This window comes from Rhinolophus hipposideros (assembly GCF_964194185.1).
Source record: "Rhinolophus hipposideros genome assembly, chromosome: 4".
Lineage (NCBI taxonomy): Eukaryota > Metazoa > Chordata > Mammalia > Chiroptera > Rhinolophidae > Rhinolophus > Rhinolophus hipposideros.
Window position 1 is genome coordinate 99,492,539 of NC_138050.1, and position 26,438 is coordinate 99,518,976.

A 26,438-nucleotide genomic window follows, 5' to 3' on the forward strand; every position below is an offset into this window, starting at 1 on the left:
AAACGTGAGTACATTAGCATATACGTACACAGCAGTTGAAGCCCTCCATCCATTTAGATGGTAGCCACCTCCATCTAAATCAGTGATTCTCACCAAAGAACAATTTGGTCCCCCAAGGAACATTTGACAATGTCTGGAGACATTTCTGATTTTCAGAATTGGGGATAGGGTAGTACTGGCATCTAGTGGGTCCCGCCAGGGATATCCTAAACATCCTGCAGTGAGCAGGCCAACAGCTTACAACAAAGAAGGTTCTGGTCTAAAATGTCACTGTGTCTAAATCAAATAAGCCTAACCTAAAGGACTCACAGGTACCTAAGACTCAAAACAGGACGCACCTCTTCTCTCACAAATACTTGCTTCTCCTCCTCCATCCCTGTGCTAGTCAGTAGTGACCCATTTCAATCTCTTAACCAAATTAAACTTTAGGTCCTCCTTAAACCTTTTCATACTTTCATTTGTTGTATCCAAATGATAGCCTGTCAGATTTACGTCTCTCATAGCCATCCACTCTTTTCCCTCTTCTCAGTCGCCCTTTCATTGCCTTGCTTCAGACCTTAATCACAATTTTGTGATTTGTTGCAGGGACCTCCTAATATTTTCCTCTCTCCAATCTTGTCACCCTCTCATCTCTCTCTTCTCCACATAATTTCCAGGATGTTCTTTCTAAAATGCAAATCTAATCATGTCATTCATTGAATGATATCTTTGATTTCCCTTCACCCTCAATTATGTAGTATATATAATTGTATATACTCTCTCTATATATATATACCGGGAGTGCCAAAAACATGTATACACGTGACTTGTATTCATCTTTTGTTACCAGTATATGTTGAGTATTACAATTTTACCAGTATATGTTGAGTATTACAATTTTAATAGTTATCCTTTCTTAAAATGTGCATACATTTTTTGGCACCATATATTGAGTAGTATTACAATTTTAATAGTTTTTTCCTTTCTTAAAATGTGTATACATTTTTTTGGCACCATATACAGAGGGTGCCAAAAACATGTATACACATTTTAAGAAAGGAAAAAACTGTATTAAAATGGTAATACTCAATATATACTGATGACAAAAGATTAATACAAGTCACATTTGACTTCTGCAATTACAAGAGGTGCTCACAGTGGTTACCATCAGCGTCCAGAAACTTCTGCTTATGGCAAACTACTGCTTGAGCAACATTGACCAAAGTGTCCACTTGTCTACATTTTTTGGCACCTCTGATATAATACAATGATACAATATATATAATATATAATATATAAAATATATAATATATAATATATAATAAATATATATATACACATACATACATACATGTGGGTGTATTTGTATGCATTATATATAATTGTATATATTTAGTAATTATACATGTAATAATAAATATATCCTATTCAATTTCTAATCCCAGCCAAATTTCTAGTTTGTTATGGAAGTCTTCTGTAACTTTTCTAAATCAATTTCTGATCACATTCTCTGATTGTACCATGTATCTCTCCTTTCTAGCATTAAGCACCACTGCAATTTTACATTTGTTTGTGGTTTTTTGGTTGATGCCTGTCTTCCTACTAAAGTGTGAGCCCTATGAGGGTAGGAAGTATGTCTTTTGTGGTTATTGTATTATGTTTCATTCATAGCACCTACTACAGTGACACATAGTAGGCATTCAGTAAATATTTGTTGAATGAGTGCCTGAATAAAATAAATGAGATAATATTTTGAAAGCTCTTAGCATAGTGCCTGATTTATACTAAGCTATCAGCAAATCTTAGCTGTTAGTGATAATTCAAATTCCCAAATGTATTTACCATAAAATTGCTTTTTCGTATCATAGAACTAGTATTTCTTGGATGCTTTGTAAATGCTGGTATGAACTGTCTTTTTGGATTTGGGCTATGTAAGAAGAGGTGGGAAATAGCTAGATAAGAATTCAGGATCAATGACAAGTTTTAGTTTCTTGATGGAAAAGGCTTGGAGTATCAGGACAGAGAAGCTCAGAAATAGTTCATCAAATTATTTCCTTTCCACCTAGAATACTTTTTTAGTTAACAAGTTACACATGATGGCATCTTAAAGGTGCAGCATGGTCTCTCAGAGCTTTACCATCCTAGTTTTTGTGTCAAAATTCCCTCCCACGGGAGGCAGTGGGTGTGTTGTAGACCTTGACCAGGAGGAGTGTAGAGTCACTGCTACACGGTGGGGGCAGGGCAGGATGCTCAAGCCATCTCTGGGAGCATCTGGGTGCTCAGGTACTCGGTTTCCAGTAAATCAACAAGAGCAGGAGCTGCAGGATCGTGGTCGCTGGGGACTCAGACTCCTCAAGAATGACAGTCCAGGTCACTGGACTGGGTAAACCACCTAGGCCAGCATGGGTGACGGCTGACGCTAAATGGAATCTAAACTGAGGTAAGAAAGAGGTGGGTATCAAGAATCTGTTACAGCCTCCTGTCAATTGCAACAGTGGGGCTTTTGTTCTTTCCACTGACATTTTCTGGTGAGTTCCACAGGAAACGAGACCAACCAGAATCCTAGGTAAGGTATTTCCAGATGAAGTGAATTTACTATAAAAAAGCACTGGGTGTGAGTGGCCAAAGAGTGGAGTGGAGTGGATACCGCAGTGTTCTGCTCAGAGAGCCTCTTCCGGGCTAAACGACCCTACCTCAGGGAATATCAGTTGCTGATGGCTCATAGCTGTGTCCCTCACAGGAACATGCCCTCTACCACAAGGGACTGTCCCCAGTGCCCCCCAGAGCAGCTATGGCCAGTGACTGGTGTCGTGCAGGGTGGCAGGCGGGGTCTCCTGTCCCGCTCCCCACATAGTAACGCTGGACGTGGTGAAGCCAAAAAGAAACACCCACGGAGCCACAGGTAGGGGAGTCACACCACTATATTCTTGCTGGCGGCTGGGTTGGAGACACAGGAAACAGGAGCCACACTGTCCGCAACCCGCCGTGCTAACTGCAATCCGCACTTGCCAGCTCAGCCACCATCTTCTTGCTAGCCCCCATTCTCTGCTAGCGTAGCCACAGCAGTTATATTAGTGCCCAATGGCTCACTGGTTGCAGCTGACGGCCAACTAGCCACAGGTGATGGCCATCCAATCACAGTTGATGGCCATTTACTACCTGAGCCAGCACTTTTCTATGTGAGGCCAAGAGCCTGGAAACTACCCTGCGGGGCTCTGTCCCCACTGTGGGTACTTGCAGGAATACAAAGGCCCAGCTGGCTTGCCTCGACCTGGGTTAATATAGAATGGCCATCCCTCACCTCCCTTCCCCGACTGGATCACAAGACTAGCTGAGCCCTTGGCCTCTCCCTCTGCTCAGTCTGCCTTCCTTGCTTCTTTACATGTGTTTTTCCAGAGAGCTCTCCCCCAAAACACCTTCCACATGCAACTCTTCATCTCAGAGTCTGTTTCCAGAGAAGGCACCTAAGGTAGGGAAGCTTGGAAGGTAGCACCCTTGCCATGGACTTGGACAGCTTTGGTATGGCCACCATGATTTATGACATGAGAGGAGTCTCCTAGTGACTTGGTGATTAGAGAACAGGAGCAAAGAGATGTGAAACATTCGTTGTAGACACTCAGGAATATCTGAACAGTCTTTACTAAAGAGCTAGAAGTCCCAAAAGAGCAGTGAGGTTAGAAAATTTTTAATTGTTAATGTTAATGAGACCTCATTTGTTGGAAGATAGTGGTGAGGTCCCAGGGAGATCTAGGGAATATTGCTAGAAAACAGTCCAGTTACTGCATGTGCGTCTCTTCTAAAATTAGACTGGGGTGATTGCACTGTGTTGAAATAGCTTTAGCTTTAGAGGAGAGTTACTCAGATGCGCTTTGGGGACCAACTGGGTCAGGAACACCTGGGGACTTGTTAACGATGCAGATTCTAAAGCCCCCCCCCACTATACTTTGGATTCTGCATGTTTACCAAGCTTTTAAAGTAAATATTTCGAGACTGCTTAATGTGTATAGAGTTTCTTTTTTGGGTGATGAAAATCTCCTGGAATGAGATAGGAGTGGTGGTTGTATGATGTTGTAAATATACTAGAAAATCGCTGGTAGGGGTGATGGCTGCACAATGCTGTGAATATACTTAAACCATTCACTTCAAATGGTTTACAAGGTCAGTTGTAAGTTATGTGGATTTGATCTCAATTAAAAGAAAACAAAACTGGAGGGGCAGAAATCACCTCTGTGGTTGCTGCGGCTGCAGATATGGGGAGAAGAGGAACTACAAAGGGTCATGAAGTAATTTTTTGGGGGGTGCGGGGTGTGTGGGGACAGAGTCCCAGAGAGCAGTTTCCAGGCTCTCGCCCTCATGTGGAAAGGTGCTGGCTCGGGTAGTAAATGGCTATCAGCTATTACCGGTTAGCCGTTAACCACTGATATAACTGCTGTGGCTGCGTTGGTTGGTTGGTTGGTTGGTTGGTTGGTTGGTTGGTTCATTGGTCGGTTGGCAGAGAAGCAGACGGCAGGTTGCGGATCGTGTGGCTCCTGCTTCTTGTGTCTCCAACCCAGCTGCCAGTGAGAATGTAGTGGCTCCTACACTCTCGAATCTATGGCTCCGTGGGTGTTTCTTTTTGGCCTCAAGATGTCCTGCGTTCTTGTGCAGGGAGCGGGACCAGAGACCCTGCATAACAAGGTGATAGAAAATTTCTATATCTTAATTATAGTTGTAGTTACACATTCAGTGGTCCAAACTCATAGAATTACATAACTAAATATGTAAACTTTACTATATGTAAATTATTCCTTAATAAGCCTGATAGGTAGGTAGATACATACATACATAGAAACATAGACATATAGATATAATAGATAAACAGACAGAAAAACCAACCTTCAAAAGATTCTTACGTGGACACTGATGTTTGAGAACTAGGGCTCTGAGGCAGTGGTCTTCAAAGTGGGGACACACATCCCCTAGGTTTTGGAATACAAACCACTGGGGTTTAAGAGTGTGGGGACAGAGCCAGGAGTGCAGTTTCCAGGCTCTTGGCCTCACATGGAAAGGTGCTGGCTCGGGTAGTAGATGGCCATCAGCTGTGACTAGTTGGCCATCAGCTGTAACCAGTTAGACATTAGCTACTGATATAATAGTCGTGGCTGAGCTAGCAAGCACGGATTGCAGCTAGCGGGGGGGGGGGGGGGGTGTTGATTGGTTGATTGGCAGAGAAGCAGATGGTAGATTGTGGATCATATGGCTCCTGCTTCTTGTGTCTCCAACCCAGCCACCAGCAAGAATATAGTGGTATGACTCCCATATCTATTGCTCCGTGGGTGTTCCTTTTTGGCCTCACCATATCCTGCGTTCTTATGTGGGGAGTGGGACCAGAGACCCCTCATGACACCCGGCATGACTAAGAGAAAGTAACAGAAATCCTATTTGTATATTTTAAAATCTAAAGAGGAGAAGGAGATTATGCTTTCCTAACATGTTGAAGTCCGCTTTAAAAGCTCTGCTACTATTCGCCTACAGAATGACATCGCTGCCCCACTCCATCTGTGTACATCAGGTACACAAGATGTCCTGAGAAGAATGGGCTGTACACACCGAGGTGTTGGCCTTGGTCATCTCTTTCAGTCACGTGCTTTCAGTGTCTTGCTCCAGGCTGCAGCTCACATAAATATATGGACCATAATATCTAGTTTGAAACAAACTAACCCTCAGAAAATGGACAAAGGCTTTTTAAAATCCAGGCAAAGTGCTACTGATTGAAGAGGCTAGTGATTTTGTGAGCCAAGGGAACATGAAATGGCAGAATGGCCTTTCAGTAAGTGCTCTTCCGTCAGCCACAGCGGGAGGAGAAGCAATAACAGGCTAATCAGATCTCAAATGAAGTCAGCTGAAGAAGGAGACATTAATTACTACTCAAAACAAACTTGTGTCATGAAGAAGCATTTTGAAAACAGAAGCTTGGCAATGTTTCTTTCCGTTGTTCAGTGATTTACTTGCCTAATCAATGTAAACATGACACCTATTAAAACTTTCATCTCTGCACACCTAAAAACTTGGAAATATAATTATTCAACCAAATGAAGAGTTTCCGTGGGCTTTGAAGCCACTTGTTAAAAATGTAAACGTACAATGTTTTCCAATTAATTTGCAAGAACAACTAACTGATGTCAGGGAAGACAGAAATTGGCCATCTGGATTTCAACAAAAACTTTTACATAATTAATGGCTATGACAGAAAAATGAGTGTTGTTATTTCGTTTGTACTGCCAGTGATGCACTTTTCTCCTTTGGGTCTATATACCTTTGTGACACAAAGGTATGAGTCAAATTCGAAATAGGCATTTAGATCAATGGATCACAAAACCTCAAACCAAAATATTGCAAAAAATGCTGCTTATTCAGTCACATTACTCACTAAAAGTTATTCTACCTGTTTAATAAAGTCATTCTTTAACATTCACTTTTGACCTCTTCTTTCTATATTCTCCATCTCGCACTTTTTTCCTTTCACTCTCACAACTTTAGTTGCCATCTCTAGGGGGATGAAGTCCAAATTTCAGTCTCTAGCTCTGAGTCTTGTATTTCCAATTCTTGCCTTAGAATCTCCTTCAGGTCCTTCTGACCCAGTATGTCCCGGACAGAGCTTGGTGCCCTTCCTCAGCCCACCCCGCTCCTCCCTCGGGGTTCCTGTTCTGGGTTAGTGCCCACGCCTCTGCTCCCTTTGTCTGCCTCTCTCTGTGTCTGTCTGTCTCTGGATCTTTTCCCTCATTGTATTTCCCATTCTGCCCCCTTCTTCATTTTTCCTTATCTTCTGCTGTCCCGATCACTTGAAAAAAGAACAAAAGTATTTTTTAACTTGCTGTCTTAAATACGTATTGTGCTAAAGCAGGAAATGGAATACTTTCTATTCCTCTTTGTAAAACACATATTTACGTAGACCTTGACTGATTTTTGCTGTTGTTGTTCTTTCTGTGGGTCAGCAGGTTTGGATAGAGAGAAAATAAACAATTTCCATCCAGAATTAGTAAATTAGTGTCTCCCCATGGCCTGACATAGTTAATGCATGGACAGCCCCAGCTCCTAAGGAAGAAAAATTCTTAGGCAAATGTTCCCGTTACCAGGAATCTGGGTCTAGTTACGTTGCTCTTGTTTGGAAAAAGTGCTATTTTTAAGGACAAGATTTGCTTGGGAGGAAAAAGTTTTGTAGATTAAAGGAGGGCCTCCCTATGCAAAAGAAATCTCAGCGAATACTCTATTCAGCTCCATTCAGCAGGATTTGTTTCAGAAGGTACATTATGTATATTTATATATAATGCATCTATAAAGATATGTATCTCTATGTATATGTAGATATTGGCTGCTGTTTGATTTAGAAGAGTATCATAGGAATTTTTTCACAAGAATGACTGCATTTCAAAGACTTTTAAAAGCACAATATATATTTAGCATTCATTTTCAACGGAGCTTGTAAGACTAAAGCATTAGAGCTGTGATACTAATTTGTAATATTTGCTTTTGTTTGTGTTGTGATATATTACAAGAATACCGTAAATTTCCCCAGTCCCTTTCACCCCTGCCTGTGTTCAGGAGGGCTGCTGTGAAAATGGCCCTCTCTTTCATCAGCTGCTGAGAGTTGCCCTCTCACTTGGGATCCCTTTCCCTCATTCCATGCAGATCCTGTCCACCCAGAATGATACCTCTTTCTCGAATGTGTTGTGTTTCTTACCCTTAGTCACACCGGGTTACTTCTCGCTTGTTCCAGGGGCTCGCTCTACTTGCCACCACGTCCAAAACTGGCAGACTTAATTCTGTGACACGGTGCCACAGACAAAAGACTTTGTGTCTCTCCTCAAGGTGCTCACAGTCCAGTAGAAGAAACAGAAGGAAACCCAGGGGGTGGGTGGCGGCTGAAAGAGGCCTTCTCCACCCATCCGACGGTCCAGGAAAGACTCAGTCAGAAGAAATGGATGGAAGGGTGGCAAGGAGATCGGGATCAAGAGGAGGCAGGACCCACACATAAGGAGTTTACATTTGATCTCCAGAGTACTGGGGTTCGTAAGTAGGAGAGCAATGTGATGAAGTTTGTCTTATGGGATGGAGGCTGGATGGGAAGCATAAGGGCAGAGATGGAGAATCATGGGGGCTGCAGGTAAGAGATGGTATGAGCCTGATTGATCCAGGCAATGGCCATGGAATGCAAAAAGGAGGTAGCCTAGAGGGAATTTAAAGGTGGGAACAATACGACAGGGCATGTAGCTCAGAGAGGAAGACGAATAAAGAGGCTTTTGAGAGAAAGAGAGAAGATGGAGGAGGAGGAGGAGAAAAATGGAGATGAGAGATGGAGCTGGAGGAAGAAGGGAAAGGGGAAGAGAGAAAGGAAAGGAGATTTCCATTACTACCCTTTCCATCATTCCCAATAATGTGGGGTTGTGTTTGCAAGGTGATTGTGAGGGACTGGGGAAATTAAGAAATGTGGTGAAAGCCAAGACAGATCAAAATTGAAAAAGCGGAGGGGGAAAATTTGTCCAGCCTTTTTCCTCACTTCCACCTTCCAAGCCCCTCATCCTCTCCTCCTTTTAGAGTTTCTGTTCCCGTCTTTTGAGTCTTCTTTACACTGTAAGTAGGCATGTGGAATTGTATTGTGAAGGGGGTGAATAATATGTCTGTTTAAAATGTTTTGATATACATACTACCTCTAAGTATATTTTGCAATAGAAGAAAAAGTAAGTCCTAGAGTTCCAGATACTTTGTCTTTTGTGGGTTCACTCAGGAAAGCAAATGCCTATGGCATTGTTTTTTTTCCCCTTGACCTTCAGTATTTTATATTATTTTATATTAGTTTCAGGTGTACTTCATAGTGGTGAGACATTTATATGGTTTGCTAAGTGATCCCCCTGTTAATTCTAGTACCCACCTGGCACCAGACATAGTTATTACAATATTATTTTCTATATTGGGTCTGCAGCATTGTTTTAATGGGAAACATGCTTTGCGTTCCAAACAAATGTCTTACAACTAACTTGGAAATCTGTATTTGAGCGCAGGACTAACCATATTAAGTATATACCATGAAGAGGAAAATCAGCAAGTGCTTTAAATGTTTTCTTCTTAAACTTTGGCTTATTCCTGCTGATTACTCACTATTTAAAAGTACAAGATAGCTAGATTTAGAAGGAAAGTGAGAAATTCAGTCAAAAATGTTTTCATACATCCATAAATATTTGGCACTATATAGATATTTTCTTGCGTTTACATAGAAAATGAGTCTCAAAGCTCTTTTTACATATATTGTTGTGTGTTTTTTTTTTTTTCAAATAAGTTTTCCTAGATGGAAGTGGATTCCAAAATTATGTCACCCTTGAAGAGAAGAGACTGGTGAGTATCTTTACTGAAACTGGCACAGTGCCATTTGGATTAGCTGGTAATGTGCCACATGTAGTACTTTTCAAAATAGAATAACCCATATTTGAGGAATAGAAATTGTCCCCAATTTACCATGGTTCAGCTTAAGATTTTTCAGCTTGATGATGGTGTGACCATGATAAGCATTCAGTAGAAACCATACTTCAAGTTTTGCAGTTTGATCTTTGCCCGGGCTGGCGCCACGTGGCAGCCGGTCTCTCGGGCGGCCAGGCGCAGCTCCCTCTCAGCCACGCAACCGCGAGGGTGGACAAGCCACCCGCTGCCGTGTGCTGTGTTGCCAGCGGGTTTCGGGTCATGTGTGGAGTTGTCACGTCCCACCATGCTTACAAAATGCCCATGTGTGTCGCCAGCTTCTGGCGAGATGAAGAGGAGGAAGGCCTGTCCAATGCTCCTTGACTGGTGACGGTTAGGTCCTGCCCAGGGTTCTGGGCACGTTCCAGGTAGGTCAGGCTAAGGGATGGCCTTCAGTAGGTTGGGTGCATGAAACGCACGTTCAACTTCACAGTACTTTCAACTTATCAAAATGTAACCCCATTGTGAGTCAAGGAGTATCTGGATACTAATATTAGGCTTTTTGTGTGATTGTCTTATTGGGGCCACGGGCCAGCCGCACTCTGTGGGCGGCAGTAGGGTTTCCTGCGTGTGGAATGGACATTCCCGCTGTGGGTTCTGTCGGAGACAGGTCTGCCTTGGGCGGGGAGTGAGGCTGTAGGACTCAGGCCTCAGACTTTCCTCTCTGGAGTCAGGAGTCCGTTTGGCTAGGAAGCTGAGGCATTTCTGATGATTTGGAGGGAGTGCCTAGCTGTGTGGCAGACACGGGCATGTGTACTGCTCAGAGACCCCTCTAAGAAAGGCTCATCGTCCAGCTGTGAGGGGCATGGAGAGCTAACAGCCTCCAGCTGTTACCAGCTTCACATCCACTCAGCAGTCTTAGCTCTGGAGATACCCCAGAGAAGAGAGACTGTCAGATCTGCAGCTCGGTCTGATGGCTCTCCGACCCAAACCCAGTTCCTCCCTTTTCTTCCCGCAGATCATGTTCCCCAGGAAACCTTCTGTACCCCTCATTCTCACAGGGCTCCACTGACACATGCTGCCTCAAGGAGGCAAGTTAGGAGAAAGATTGGGAGTGGTCACTCGGAGAGGTCCTAGAAAGGGTTATGACACATTCATCTTGGTGTCATACTCTCTAATAGGCCTTAAATGTCATAAAATCATATTAAAAGTCACTTGCTGGTATATCTGTCATGTTGGCAGGAAGAAAAGGGCAGCTGTTCACCACTTGGGACATCTCAGGAGAGCTGTGAGCTTGCAGTGTGGCAGCTTGACAGAGCGGTTGGAACAGAGCACCAGAGGGACCAGCTCCCCAGGTTACCTGGGCAGCTCCTTGGGGCTCCTTGGGAACAGGTAGGGCCACTCTCAGGGGCTTTGTTCCTGGTGAGAAGTCTGGACGCAACTTATACCATCAATACCTGGGTGCAGTCCACTGGATTTGCACCATGAGAACCCCAAAGATAGGTGGATTTTCTTATCCCAATTTTACAGATGAAGAAAGTAAGGCACTGTTCCAGAAGTTAATTAGGTTTTCTTTTCACTACTCCATGACTGCCCCACTCCCTACCTTTTTTTTTAATTAAAATCTATCCGGGTGAAAATGGTCAACAAAAGTACATAGGTTTAAGTGTACAGTGCTATAACACATCATCTATATATTGTATTATGTGTTCGCCACCCAGAGTCAGTTCTCCTTCCTCACCATATATTGGACCCCCTTTACCCTCGTCTACCACCCCGCCTCCCCTCTTACCTTCTGGTAACTACTAAACTGTTGTCTGTGTCTGTCAGTTTTTGTTTCTGTTTGTCTTATTCCTTTGTTGCTTTCAGTTTTATGTCTCACAAATGAGTGAAGGCATAAGGTTCTTGACTTTTTCTGTCTGACTTACTTCACTTGGCATAATAATCTCAAGATTCAACCATGTTGTCACAAATGGCACTATTTCATCTTTTCTATGGCAGGGTGATATTCCATTGTGTATACATACCACATCCTGTTCAACATAATGTAACTACTGGGTCACTGTTTGCTGTTAAATAATTGAGTCCACTGCACAAAGGCATCTCAGTGGCCTGAAACAACTTAATACTTTAGGTGTGGAAGTCAGCCCTCCAAAGAACAGTGCTATATAGTCTTTACCATTAGGTGCCCTTAGTGTTACCGGGATACTCATTTGTTTAAACATTACCACAGTAAATTTGATGGGAAATTTGAGTCTATGTTAGTTAAAAATAAAGAAAAATACGCATTTCCCCCTGATTTTCACTTCTGCTCTCACCCATTTTATGACAGGACTTTTTATTAAAAAACTTAAATGAGCAGGTATTCTCCAATATCTTAGCTATTGAAAAGACAGTTAAAGGTAAAACCATTTTTCCTGCTAACTGTAAGCATTTTGTACTCCGTTGTCTGTGCTCGTCTTTGATCCCTGTGACTCGTCCTACTGTGAGCTTCCCGCCCAGAGCTGGTATTTCCCATAATAGACACTCGTGTGTGCAGAATAAATTCTTAATCCTTTTTCCTCTGATCAGCGTGTGGGGGGTGCTGCATTCGTGTCTTGTTCTGAATCGCTTTTGCATCACTCTGCTAACTTTTCTGTCACTTCTTTATCTTACCCACCCCCCCCATTTTTGTCGTTGTGGCCCTTGAAACATTTATGGTGAATCTCCAGAACCTGGAATGCTCTGCCCTCTAGAAGCTCATGGTTCGTTTGTTTTTAAAAAGTTCTATCTTCTTTGCTTTCTTAAGACCCTCTGGGATTTTTATTTTTCCTGTCCCCACATCCTTCTTATACCAAAATGAAAATAAATCTAAAACATTTACCCATTTCTGATTTTGTTTCAACCAGTCAACCCCTCCCATAAGAGTAAAATAGCATTCTTTATTATGTCTTCATCTGGTACAAATTTTCAGCTGCCCTGGGCAAGTGACAGAGTGGTTATTGCTAAGCCTGCTTTATAGCAGTAAAAATAATTATCTTTGGGTTTCTTTTTCATGCTCAATTTTCTCCTGGACTTTATTTCTGGGCTTTGTATCTTTTCCAAGGAAAATGAACAATGATTTTACTGACCTTGTTTGTGCTTCAAGCTTTTTATACTGAGCTCTGGGTCTAAAGGAATTTTTCTTTTATTCTCTATACTGTGGGCCAGAAAATATTTTAACAAATGTTTTCTTGAACTTTTTATTCTCTGGCTCTTCCGCTCTGTGAACAATTTAGTAATTTCCCTTTACCTGTCATGCTCACGGAAGGGGAATGGAGTAATACTACTCTATGGGGATACTTGGATCTGACCTCTACAACTGAGAAAAAAACAATGAAGTTAAATGGGCAAGATCCATGTTTATTTTGGTATGAGTTATTTATTAACACGTAACAGGAATTATTGTTCTATGAAATAATTGCTAATTATATAATATTATTTTTACTGGGATGCTAAAACCTTCAAACTTAAAGTTTTGAGCAGTATTTCCAGAATGACTTCTACCAAATGACCTTTTCTGTTTGTTTGTTTGAATGGCTACTTTTTAATATGACTTTAACATGACTATTCAAAATTCTCAGTTTAATTAAGTAAAAAAAAAACCTTTTATCTTGACCAGTATTATCTTTTATGATTTGAAAATGTGTACTTGCATAGAATCATACAAGTCAGACCAGAGGAAAACCAAGAGAATATGTAGTTTAACTTTCCATAGAATTCTTAATCCTCTGCAACCACATCCCTGAGGTGGGACTATTTCGTTTTTCCTGGAATGGCTCCATTGAAGAGACAGCCCATGAAATCTCCTTCTGGTTGAACAACTATAAGTTTAAAGCAGTCATGGATTTGAACCTAATCTGCTCTAGCTCTGCCACCTTTGGTGCCAGTTTTCCCATTTGGAGTAACTCATATTCTATCTGGTTTCCGTCCTACATGGGAGCTTTTTGTATATTGAAAGATTGAGGCACATATCTCTTTACTTTTCTCCCTCCTGCGTTAAACATTGATACTTCCTTCAGCCATTTTTAATGGTTTTCAGTTCTTTCTCTATCTCATCTAATTCATGAATGACACTCTTAAATATGATGTGCAAAGTTACATATATATTCACTTCTTGCTTCAAGGGCCCTAAGAAAGTGAAAAGACAACCCACAAAATAGAATATATTTGCAAACCATGTATCTAATAAGAGATGTACCCGGAACATATGTCTCTTATTAGGTACATGATTTACAACTTAATGATGAAAACCAAACAATTAATCCAATTAAAAAATAGGCAAAGGATTTAATTTCTCCAAAGAAGATAAGAAAAGGCTAATACAGGCATAGAAAGTCATTGGGAAAATGCAAATCAAAACCACAGAGAGATAAACCTTCATACTTCTGGGATGGCTATAATAATAATTTTAAAAAGGTAACAATAGCAAGGATGTGGAGAAATTAGAACTTTCTGACATTGCTGATAGAAATGTAAAATGATGCAGCTACTATGGAGAACAGTTTGGCCATTTCTCAAAAGTTAAACAGGGTCACCCCACTGGCTGAGCAAGACATAGTGGGTAGAGCAACCAGGGGACAGGGAGAGGACTGGGAGAAGTATGGCTCTTCTCATTCTTTCTGTTTGGTAAATTGAAGCATCTTCCCAAACTGGGGATCCTCTGTGAGTTCTACAGATAGAAATCAGTTCAGTGAAAAAGGAAAGTTATCGTTTAGAAGGACTGGAGGAAAACTGAAAAGCCCAGATTTCATTTTATTCCTGGGGTGGGGAATAAAAAAATGCTAAAACTACTAAATTCATTTCCATTTTCCAACCTAAGCTTTCCTCATCAGCTCCAGTTGCCCTCCTGTAGCAGAAAAAGGTTTTTGTGTCCTACAGCTGTTTTCAGAGACGCTAAAATAAAATAAAATAGGGCTCACCGTCCGGGCAGGGCTGCTGTCTCAGTAGATTTGGGAAACTTTGTCACATGTGTAAGCTTGTTAGAATCCAAGATAGGAGGCCTCATAATGACTTTCTTCCTTCCCCCCTCCCTCCCTCTCTTCCTTTCTTCCTCCCTTCCTTCCTTTCCTCCCTCCCTCCTTCCCTCAGTCCCTCCCTCCCTCCCTCTCTCTCTTGCCTTGCCTTTCTACCTCCCTCTCCCTCTCTCCTTCCCTCTCTTCCTTTCTTCTTTCCTTCCTTCCTTCTGTAAGGGTTCAGCATAAATCACCCCAAGATGTGCCTCTGTGCTATGTAGATTGTTTTGAGCTAAAGCCACCCAAGACCCTGCAGGCTCAAAAGAAACTTCTGCGTCCCCCACCCAGCCCTTAACTACCTAGAAGAATTTGAATTAGGGGCCTTGCCTATAATAAGAGATTATCTGAGATAACCTTTTTTACACTGTCTGCAGAGTAGGGCAAACTTCTAATTACTGAACATCTGCTCTTCTTGTCTTCTCCTTCCCCTCTGAAGCCCCAGGGTGATCTTTAGCTTAGAATGTTATTTCTACCTCATTTTCCCTTTCTGTCTTGGAACCTCTCATGTATGTGGAGTCTTTGACTGTGTTATGTATATGAGGTTCCCATCCATATGAACGTAATTAAATTTGCTCATTAACTCTTGCTAACCCGTTTCATGTTTACTTGCTTATAAGACCAGCTGAAAGAACCTTGAAGGTAGAGGCAAGTTACTGCCTCCCCTATACTTCCTTATATAAACTTTTCAACAATGTCCCAAGTACAAGATTAGAATAAATGGATAAGGAGGCCCTCCTCGTCTTGTAGTAACTTAAGTCTCCCTACTTAGAAGCGAATCACTATTATCCTTGAGTCCTAGCTCCAATCTTCATCCTTCCTCTCTTTCCATTTACTTCTCAAAGAGCATCTTAAAAAGCTGATCCCCTCTGCTCCCACTGTAATGAAGATGAATTTGCATATTTTAAACTCTTCCTCCTCATCGTGGCAAGCCCAGAGCCTTTTTGGCTCCTACACAACATGCAATGGTTTGTTCACTAACTGTTATTGCTGACTGAATTTTATTGAGCACCTAATATGTTCTAAGCACTCTGCTAAGTACTTCCCTACATTATCTCCTAAATAACTCTGTGAGGCAGGATCCTTATTGTCCCATTTTACAGATGTTAACATGCAGCTTTGATAAATAAGTCCCCTCACACGGCTTGTAAAAACTGTGTAAATAGAAACCTCATTTAAATTGACTAGAGGGGGCCTGTAGGAGGCGCTCTCACGTGCCATGTCAGTCACAGAGCACAGCAGGGAGCACTGTGTAACAGCCCTCCAGCTTCCCTTCTCCCTCTATGGAAGTTTCTACTCATTCGTTTTAGCGGACTTGCACATTGGTCACCATGGTTGCATGTTCCGGATTGCGGTTCTTTGTTGTTTCCGAGTAAACCCATTTTTCTGGAGAAATATTTGGCTGGCTTTTTGTTTAAGGTCAACAAGCTATTAGGTATACGAGCCTGATTTTCAACCTACATTTCCACAACCTTGGCTTGTAGCTACCATGATATGTCTGCTTTTCCATCTTAGAACTCTTTGAAATCTTGGATTCTGGACAAGTATCTTTTTGTATGGTAAAATATGCATCAAATTTACCATTTTAACCATTGTAACGTGTACAATTCAGTGTCATGAATTACATTCACAGTGGTGGACAACCATCATTACTATCCTTTCCAGAGCATTTTCATCCCCCAAAGAGGAAATTTATACCCATTAAACAATAACTTTCCGTTCTCCCTCCCCCAGCGGTGCTAACCTCTAGTCTTCTCTCTGGCTCTATGAATTTACCTGTTCTAGGTACACCATATAAACGGAATCGTACAGTATCTATCCTTTTGTTGGACCAATACATTTTGTGAAATAAAAGAATGAATGATTCCATCCTACTGAAAACTTTGAAATACGTCTGGCCATTCCCACCCTCTACTCAAAGATCAGCCTGCCTGATTCCCAGCACCCAGCTAATCCGGCCAATCCTGTGTATTTCTCTGGCCTCAGCCATGGTCTTTTTGATCAGGATACCTTCCAGAATCACTCTGCAGTACTCGAAGTTCTGGCGTCTTCTGCACATTCTGTAAGGATGCCACCACGTTCTGCACCTACAACTTGAGTAATGAACGTCCACAAGGCACTTCGACTTTTGGAAGTGCTTTACTCTGTGTGTGTGTGTGTGTGTGTGTGTGTGTGTGTGTGTGTGTGTGTGTGTGTGTGGAGAGGAAGAAGGAGAGGGAGCAAGCGCTGGAACAAGTTCGGTGTCACCCCGTTTATATTCTGAGTGCATATTATTGAGTTCCCTCCTTGGGTGCACCTGAATCCTGCCTGTTGCCCACTGCTGTGCTGTGACTTAAAAGAAACAAAAAGCAGGCAGTGATTCCAGCCAAGTGCACACTCTCCTGGAGCTGCTTCCCTGTATCGTCGGCTTTTCTTTCCTGCTGAACTGGCTGGAGAGCACAGACACCTTCAAGTTCAGTGTCTCCTCTTCCTAAGCCTGAGGCCAGCTCGGAACAACCAGCGTGTAAATTCCACTCTCTTTTGGCCTTACCCCGGTTCCTCCGAAAATTCCAGAATCAAAGGAATTACCTAAGATGCCACAAACTGCCCATGCCTTGTTCTGCAAGAGAGAAAGCATGGAAAGGAGAGAGGAAGATGACACTTGTCATCCCATCACTCTCCCAGCCCTGAAGACGCCTTCCCTGTGGAAGCCAAAAGGAAGGGTGAAGCTAAGTGTGTGGCTAACACTTGAGCACGGTTCTGTAACAGAAATTGCCTGCAGCTTCACCAGCCTAGAGGTATAGATGTGGTTATGTTAATAGCATTTACCAAATTCCTTTGGGCTCATGGACTTTTGCCTCAGTTTTGCTGAGTCTCCCTGCAAAGACTCCCCTGTCCCCAGACAGTACCTTACATGTCCCTGCAAACAGAATTCCCCTGTTCCCTGGGTATTACCTTCTCACACCTGGTATCTGCCAGCTTCCTGGGCATCGGCAGCTTCTGAAGCAGCTCACACTCCAGAGCTTTTGAGGTGTCACAATGTCGCAGTGTTCTGTTCCCAAACAGAGGAGCGTGCCTCTTCTGTGTTACACTCTTGGGGTGGGGTGAGCTTGTGAGGTAAAGTTGTGTAAAGGTATCTGCTTTCATTTTCCCCTCATGACCCAATATAAATCCAAAAAGTTCTGGGTCAAAGAAACAAATTTGAACATCAATATCTAATATTTAAGATTGATATTTGAATATTCATGCTGTTTTCATACTACCTCCTCTTCCTCAAACAACCAAAGCTTTCTTACCGAGTCAAGCTCTTACAGTGCCTGGCATCTGCCTTGTACAGGATGAGTTTCTCCCAGGAAGCTTCTCAGAGATCAGGAAACTGCTTCTGGAAGAGTCATCCCACTGTTTTGTCGAATGCTCAGTCACCTCTGACCCTCGGCTCACCTGCTATACAGATGGATTATCTCCACAACGGTCTCTTCCCAGCCAAGAGAGTATTGCTTTGGTTAAGAAGGTGTTCCAGCTGCAGAGGATATGATGCCTGACTAATGGCAACTTCAACAACTAGGATTTCATTTGTGTCTCATAAAAAAATTTTTTTTTAATTCAGACACAGGCGTCAGGGCCACGGCAATGGTTTAAGGAGGCTGCCAGGGAGCCAGAGGCAAAAGGGGAAAAGGCACACCTGCAGACCCGCTTACATCCCTTCCGAGGAGCTACCTGCATTCAGTGGTGTGTGTGCTGGGGGCGGCTTTGAAACTCTCCACTTGGTCCTCGCTGATTCTCCATTATGCGTCACGATGACATTTACTGTGGGGTATTTTTAGACATTCTCCTGGCAGCAACTTTTCTCGCGGACTATTATTATCATTTTGTATCCCACCTCCTGACATGGGTCACACACCTTTATGTCTCAACTTTCTTTGGGTAAAATATTCACATGAAGCTAACCAATTAAATGGACAGTTTAGGACCTTAAGAATTTGTCAGGACCTATCAAGTTTGTCAGTATGGCTCCTAGACAGCCACTACTATTTTAAAACATTACTTCAGCTAACTGTAGCCCATTCCGGATGATTCTCTAGGTCAGGAATTCATCTGCTATACCAGTCTTTCTCAAAGTATATTTTCTGGGACCCCGTCCTATCAGATGTTCTGAAGCACACATACACATGCCAGAAATGCTGCGTGTTTTAGTCAACTCTTAAGAGCTATACAGTGCACATTGGCATTTTAAAAGTTTTAAAAGTCATACTGTAAATAAGCTTAACTTTGTTTAACCCACTGTTTCCCAAATTCTTTGGAACCTTTTGAGGCATAATGGCTGTGTACTTGTTATGGAACTAGGGTTTTCTGGAACACACTTTGGGAAATGCCAACCTACTCTATGTCTTATGTTAAACTCTAGCTATGTTTTCCAATCGAGTTTATCAGATTGAATTGTCAAGTGTGAAATGTAAATAGTATACTACATATAATGCTGTATTAGCAGCTTAATGTGCTTCCAAGTGGTTCCTTTTACCCTTTCCCTTTGAAATTTATTAATACAAACCCTTTCCCTTTACCAAGAAAACCATAATGTAATTTCTTATTCATACAGAATAAGAAAAAAATATTTTGGTTTTAATATTGACAAAGGTTTTCAAATAAGGAACAGTTTGGTTTCTTTAAAAAGGAAAATAACATTGCACATATTTAAAGAAAGAAAATCATATAACAAAATCAAGTTAAACATAGGAGTCCATAAAAGATATTAAAGAGAAGAATTTTTTTTAAAGCCTGCCACAACCAGGCAGGAAGTAACTAGACTATGATATTAAAGCCACAAACGCGAACTGAAAAAAAAGCAGCAGCGTGGCACATGTCCAAGGAGGGGGAAATACTCTTGAATTATATAGCTGCTGACAGTTTTCCACAATGGTAAATGATTCTGGGGAGTCAAATCATTGAACAGAACCCAAGTTCAGATTATGTGCTCCATTAGAATGTGTGGTCAGTGAACAGAACGTCCTCAAGTACTCCGCCTGGACTAATTTTATATCATGTACACACATTCACACGCAGAGTCATGCTGACGGAACACCCAACAGAGATAATAGCTGTGACATGTTGGGGAAGCAATGGAAGCTGTGGCCTCCAAACCCGCAGTGCGGGAGTGCTGACACATGGGGCAGAAGACAGGGTGCCTCTGGGGATCATATTTGACTCCAGGAAGGCAGTCTTTCCCACTTAAAGGTAGAGAATCAGCAGTCTCAATACACAATTAAGCAGAAGCCTAAATGATTACTCAGAAAAAGTATGGCTCTCTGTCCCTGCCTCAGAAAACAAAAGGGTATGGAGAGCCGTCATCGTAGAATTTATGTAAACTTTGTATTGACTTTTCATAGATATTTTACATCTAGCTCCCCTAGGAAAGAGTACAGAATTTTATTATCATTATCTGTTCATTAGTTGCGACAAAATGCTCGTGCTATTTTGTTCCTGTGATTTAAAAAGAAAGAAACCAGAGGCTAATATGAAAACCATGTGAGCCCATGAGATGAGATTTTGAGTGAAAAATCTTCTCACTATCACCCTGATCCCAAAAGCAGACAAAGACACCACAAAGAAAGAAAACTACAGGCCGATATCTCTAATGAACATAGATGCAAAAATTCTCAACAAATTATTAGCAAACAGAATTCAGCAATACATTAAAAAGATCATACACCATGATCAAGTGGGATTCATCCCTGGTATGCAGGGGTGGTTCAACATCCGCAAATCAATTAATGTGATACACCACATTAACAAAATGAAAAATAAAAATCACATGATCATATCAATAGATGCAGAAAAAGCATTTGATAAAATACAGCAACCTTTTATGATAAAAACCCTTAAGAAAGTGGGAATAGAGGGATCATATCTTAACATAATAAAGGCCATATATGACAAACCCACAGCTAACATCATACTCAATGGGGAAAAGCTAAAACCATTCCCCCTAAGATCAGGAACAAGACAAGGTTGCCCACTTTCTCCACTTCTATTCAACATAGTGCTGGAAGTTCTAGCCACAGCAATCAGACAAGAGAAAGAAATAAAAGGCATCCAAATTGGTAAGGAGGAAGTAAAATTATCATTATATGCAGATGATATGATACTATATATAGAGAACCCTAAAGACTCCACCAAGAAACTATTAGAACTGATAGATGAATTTAGTAAAGTAGCAGGATATAAAATTAATATTCGGAAATCAGTTGCATTTGTATATACCAATGATAAAATAGCAGAAGGAGAAATTAAAAAAACAATTCCATTTACAATTGCTCCAAAGACTATAAAATATCTGGGAATAAATCTAACCAAAGATGTAAAGGATCTGTACTCAGAAAATTATACAACACTGAAGAAAGAAATGAAAGAAGACATAAATAGATGGAAACACATTCCATGTTCATGGATAGGAAGAATTAATATAATTAAAATGTCCATACTGCCTAAGGCAATATACATATTCAACGCAATTCCTATCAAACTACCAACGACGTTTTTCACAGAAATAGAACATATAATCCTAAAATTTATATGGGACCATAAAAGACCCCGGATAGCCTCAGCAATCTTGAGAAATAAGAACAAAGTGGGAGGTATAACGATACCTGATTTCAAACTATACTACAAGGCTACAGTAATCAAAACAACATGGTACTGGCATAAAAATAGATACATAGATCAATGGAACAGAATAGAGAGTCCAGACATAAATCCATGCCTATATGCCCATCTAATCTACGACAATGGAAGCAAGAATGTACGATGGGGTAAAGATAGTCTGTTCAATAAGTGGTGTTGGGAAACCTGGACGGACACATGCAAGAAAATGAAGCTGGACCACCTCCTTACACCATATACAAAAACAAATTCAAAATGGCTTAAAGACTTAAATGTAAGATCTGAAACCATAAAATATCTAGAAGAAAATATAGGAAGAAACTTCATGGACATTACCCGGAGTAAGATTTTCACTGATATATCCCCTCGCGCGAGCGAAGTAAGAGAAAAAATAAACATGTGGGATTACATCAAACTAAAAAGTTTTTTCACAGCAAAGGAAACCATCAATAAAACAAAAAGGGATCCTACTGTATGGGAAAAGATATTTGCCAATGATATATCTGATAAGGGATTAATATCACAAATCTATAAAAAACTTACTCAACTCAACTCCAAAAAAACAAACAACCCAATTAAAAAATGGGCAGAGGACTTGGGGAGACATTTCTCTAAGAAGGACATACAGAAGGCAAGAAGACATATGAAGAAATGCTCAACCTCACTAACCATCAGAGAAATGCAAATAAAAACCACAATGAGATACCACCTCACTCCAGTCAAAATGGCTATTATCAATAAATCAACAAACAACAAATGCTGGCGCGGATGTGGAGAAAAGGGAACGCTAGTGCACTGTTGGTGGGACTGCAGATTAGTGCAGCCACTATGGAAAACAGTATGGAGGTATCTCAGGAATCTGAAAATGGAACTACCCTATGATCCAGTAATTCCACTCCTAGGCATCTACCCGGAGAAATCCAAAACTCCAATTCAAAAATCTGTATGCACTCCTATGTTTATTGCAGCACTTTACACAATAGCCAAGATATGGAAACAACCAAAATGCCCATCGGTAGATGACTGGATTAAGAAGCTGTGGTACATTTATACAATGGAGTATTACGCAGCCATAAAGAAGAAAGAAATCTTATCATTTGCAGCAACATGGATGGATCTAGAGAACATTATGTTAAGTGAAATAAGTCAGAAAGAGAAAGACAAGTACCATATGATCTCACTTATATATGGAATCTAAAGAAAAGACTATGTGAATGAACTAATCAGAGTCAGTTTTGGGGACGCAGAGAAAAAACCGAGAGTGGTTAGATGGGTGTGTGGGAGGGGGTTGGGGATAAGGGGAAAGGTGAAGGGATTTGGAAGCAGCTGGTAACCACAAGATGGCCTCAGGGTTTTTCTTTTGAAAATTAATTTGGGGAAGGTATTCTATAATGTTGTAAAGATTTTGTTGGGTATCCGATGGACATGCGTCCTATTTGGGAGACCACCTCAGGGATACTGTGGATACCTGATCATGGCATTGTACATCAGAAGCTAAACATTAATGAATGCCAACTATAATTTTATATATATAATGTGATGGTTCAGTGTGAGGTCGGAGGGATAGTGGATGGGGGGAGGGGGGTTCACAGTATGAGGGATATAAATGATGAACGTCTAAGTATTACCTTGTTTTGTACACCTGAAACTAATAAATAAATTAATTAATAAATAAAAAAAAAAAAAGAAAAGAAAAATCTTCTCAAGTGTTGTAAGGGTGAGCTTGGGGAGCAGGGTAAGGGGGTCTTAAGTGTGTGTAATTACATATTTGATGGCTTCTGAAAGAATGAAAGGTCAATTACTAGGCTCACGTCAAGTTTAAAAATTGCTTCAGGGTTAGAAATTTTAAAATCTAGTATTATATATGAGAGTTTAAGGGATTTACATAAAAAAGAATGATTAATCTATAGTTTAGAAATAGACTATAAAATAGAAACTCCTAGAAGTGGAAAAATAACAGCTTCGTAGGTGCAGCCACGTTTGTTTCTTGATCGTGTTTGACATTCAGCTCTTGCCAGGTCTATATTTAGCACTAGGCAGACTCAGTGCCTAGACTTGAATAAGGAGGTAGGTGGGATTTGGCACTCTGATATTTATTTATTTGTACATTTATTTTAGAGGAAAAAAGGTCTATTACAGATTACCTGTCATCACTCTGTGAAGACTTGCTTATTGAAAACAGGTCCTGGTATGTGTGTGTTCTTTCTATACCACCACCTAGTCAAGTGTTAAATAAACAAATTTATTAAAATAGATGATATTCAAAGAGCCATGGCCCATTCCAACACATGGCCAGCCTGTGACTAAAGCTCTGGAGTCTTCAAATCATTCATTTGAGTTAGGAAATTTTTTTCTATGGAAGCACTTTAGTTCCATGAAGATACAGTAGGAATCCCCAGGGAAAGAAACTTGCTAAGGAACTCTCATGCCTTTCCATTGATACAATCTCCCTTAACATTTTTTTTTATGGGGGCAAAATATACGTAACATAAAATTTATGTTTATGTTAAAATGTATGTTTCTTAACCATGTTTAAGGGTACAGTTCAGTGGCATTAACTACATTTACATCACTGTGCAGCCATCACCACCATTCATCCACAAAACCCTTTTCATCTTACAAAACTAACACTCTGTGCCCATTAAACCCTAACTCCGCAGCCCACTCCCCCAAGCCCCTGACAATCACCATCCTACTTCCTGTGTCTATCAATGTGACTACTGCAGGCATCTCACGTGAGTGGAATCACATAATATTTGTCCTCTGGTGACTGGCTTATTTCACTGAGCATAGTATCTTCCAGGCAGATCCACGTCATCACCTGTGTCTACAATCTCCCAATTTGGTAGCTGAACAAAAAAAGCAGCCCCAGTCACTTACCCTTTTTACAACCATATAGTATTTCATATCAATTTGCTTCAAAGGGACTCTAGAAAGTTTGTCTGGGATGTGATTTGAGTCCCTTGAAGGGAAACCCCAAAGAACAAAGCAGTGTTTTTGGTGGCAGTGGACTAAGTATAAAAGGCAGAGGGATGACGAAAAAGAGGCAGTATTGGCTCAGGGTTTCAGATAATCTGCTCTACTCTCAGAGATTATGGAGCCCCAGATCTGCATGAGGTCCCAGAATCACTACTTTCTAAGAACCTTTTTCAAAAAGTACAAAGCACTCAGAGACTACAAATTCTTGTTTGTCTTGCACTGAATTAGTTCTAGCTGTGACTTCCACCCACTGTCATTGTTGCATAAATAAGGCCAAGCCATCCTCTTCAACAGCCTTTCAAAATTTGACTTTGTCTCTTCTTCTTGAGCCAAACACCTCAGTTTTGCTGAAGTAATGGACTTCATTTTAGGTGGTTTTCTAGTCCTTTAAGATCCAGTTGGCTTTCCTTTAGACCTCCATTAAGTGGAGGCCAACGTCCATTCAAAAGGAGGCATCCAGACCCACTGCTGGGTCAGCTTCTCCTCCTGGGATCCTGCCTGTGGTAGGCAGAGGTCTGAGACGGCAGATGAAATGAAGATTTCTCTTCAGGTGACGGTCAGATAGGCAGATTATTTAGGTTAGTCTAACCTAATCACATGAGCCCTTTAAAAGCAGAGTTTTGTCCTTCCAGTCGCAAGAAAAGTCAGAGAGTTTCATAGGAGAGCCTGGCAATAATTGGCAGTCTGTGCTTTGTACTTACCACCCTTTGCTAAGTACAAACTTAAGGATTTCCTTCCTCTGCAGTTGTAGTGAGATGCTTACATTCCTTCTGTTTTTCTCCCGAGGGTTGTGTGTGCATGTGCGTGTGTGTGGTCTCACCTAAATAGTCCATGATTTCTTACACCTTTTGACTCAGGTTTTGTGTTTTTCTCCTGCCTCCTGGGTGCTGCCGACTTTGTCCCTTGGGTCGGACCTCAGCATGAGGGCACGTGGTTCTGAAGCCACCCGCAGTCCCAAGAGCTTATATAACCTTCCCAATACCTTCACAGCAAACCACATATCCTCTTTTGCTCTCTCGTCCCCGGCACCTGAGCTCCCCTTTCCTTTCACTGTAGTGCTAAAACCAGGCTACGAACACACTGCCGTTTAGTTATCTGGCCCCCAGAGTTGCAAAAACTATCTCTGCACTCCTCTCGACTTCCTTTTCCTGTCCCCATCCTAAATTCCTTTCTCTAATTACAGTATGTCCTTTGTATTCATGAGGACGGTACCCTCTAATCTTTAATAATCCTCAGACGCACAAGTACCTCATAGCATATATCAAGGCCGGATCGTGAGAGAGGCCCTGAGGCTACAAAGAGGAATAATATGTAATTCTGTGTTTTTAAGGAGTTAATTTGCAGATACAGACAGCTCAGTTCAACAGATAAAGTAGTATCCAGAAATTAAAGCAACAAATGGTAGTCAGTGTAAATAGAATCAATGGGATTCAACATTTAACAGGCACCCCGGTAGGTGGACGAAGCCTGGAAATCGACATTTAGGGCCAGAACATATTTCAAGATCCAAGCAGACCTGAGAGAAGTCTGTCAGGAGGTGGCAAGATACCAAGACACCTGGAAGGATATTCAAATGCAGGATTCTAGTGTGTGGTAAGGAGCTGACAGTTTCTGTGGGACTGGAGGACTGCTAAAAGAAAGACAAGACTCCCACATGGAAAATCAAATCTGTGACCCAGTTACCAGAAGTAGGCCACAGCAGGAGTTGGGTCTTGAATATAGTTTTAAAAACTGGAGCAAGCCAGAAGTTCCATGTCATTCTACAAATCTACCTGTGCAAGTATGCCAATATATGCACACAAGGCTGTTAATTGCAGCACTGGTGGTAATAGTGAAAAACTCAGAAACAACAAAGTGCTCACCACTGGGATCCTAGTCATATAAATGACGGTATGTCTAACCAAGGGAATATTTTGAATGTCTCAGAATAAGGGATTGAGCTGATGTAGAAAGACTTCCAAAATGTATTATTAATGAAAAAAATTAAAATGCAAGGCAATATGAACAGTTTGATATTACCAGTACAAATAAAAGGATATTTCTCTACCCCGCACACACACCTGTGTATGCATATGTCAGTGTCCAGTCAAGAGAAAAAAAAACACATTTGAAGTATTTCAAACAGAGGAGATTTTATACAGAAATTGGTTAAAGATTGTTGCAGAGCCAAAAGGAGAAGGTAAGTTTACCCCAAAGTGAGAGACATTAGGAAACCACTAATACCTGGACGGAATGAAAAGAAAAGTTACTTAAACAAGAGTTCAGAGTTGCTGCTGGACGATCTGTCTGGGACAAATCTTAAATACGCATATAGCATATTGGCTAGACATTTGTATAATTTAAGAAGTGATCCCTCTGACTAGTCTAGTGCCCACCTAACACTAT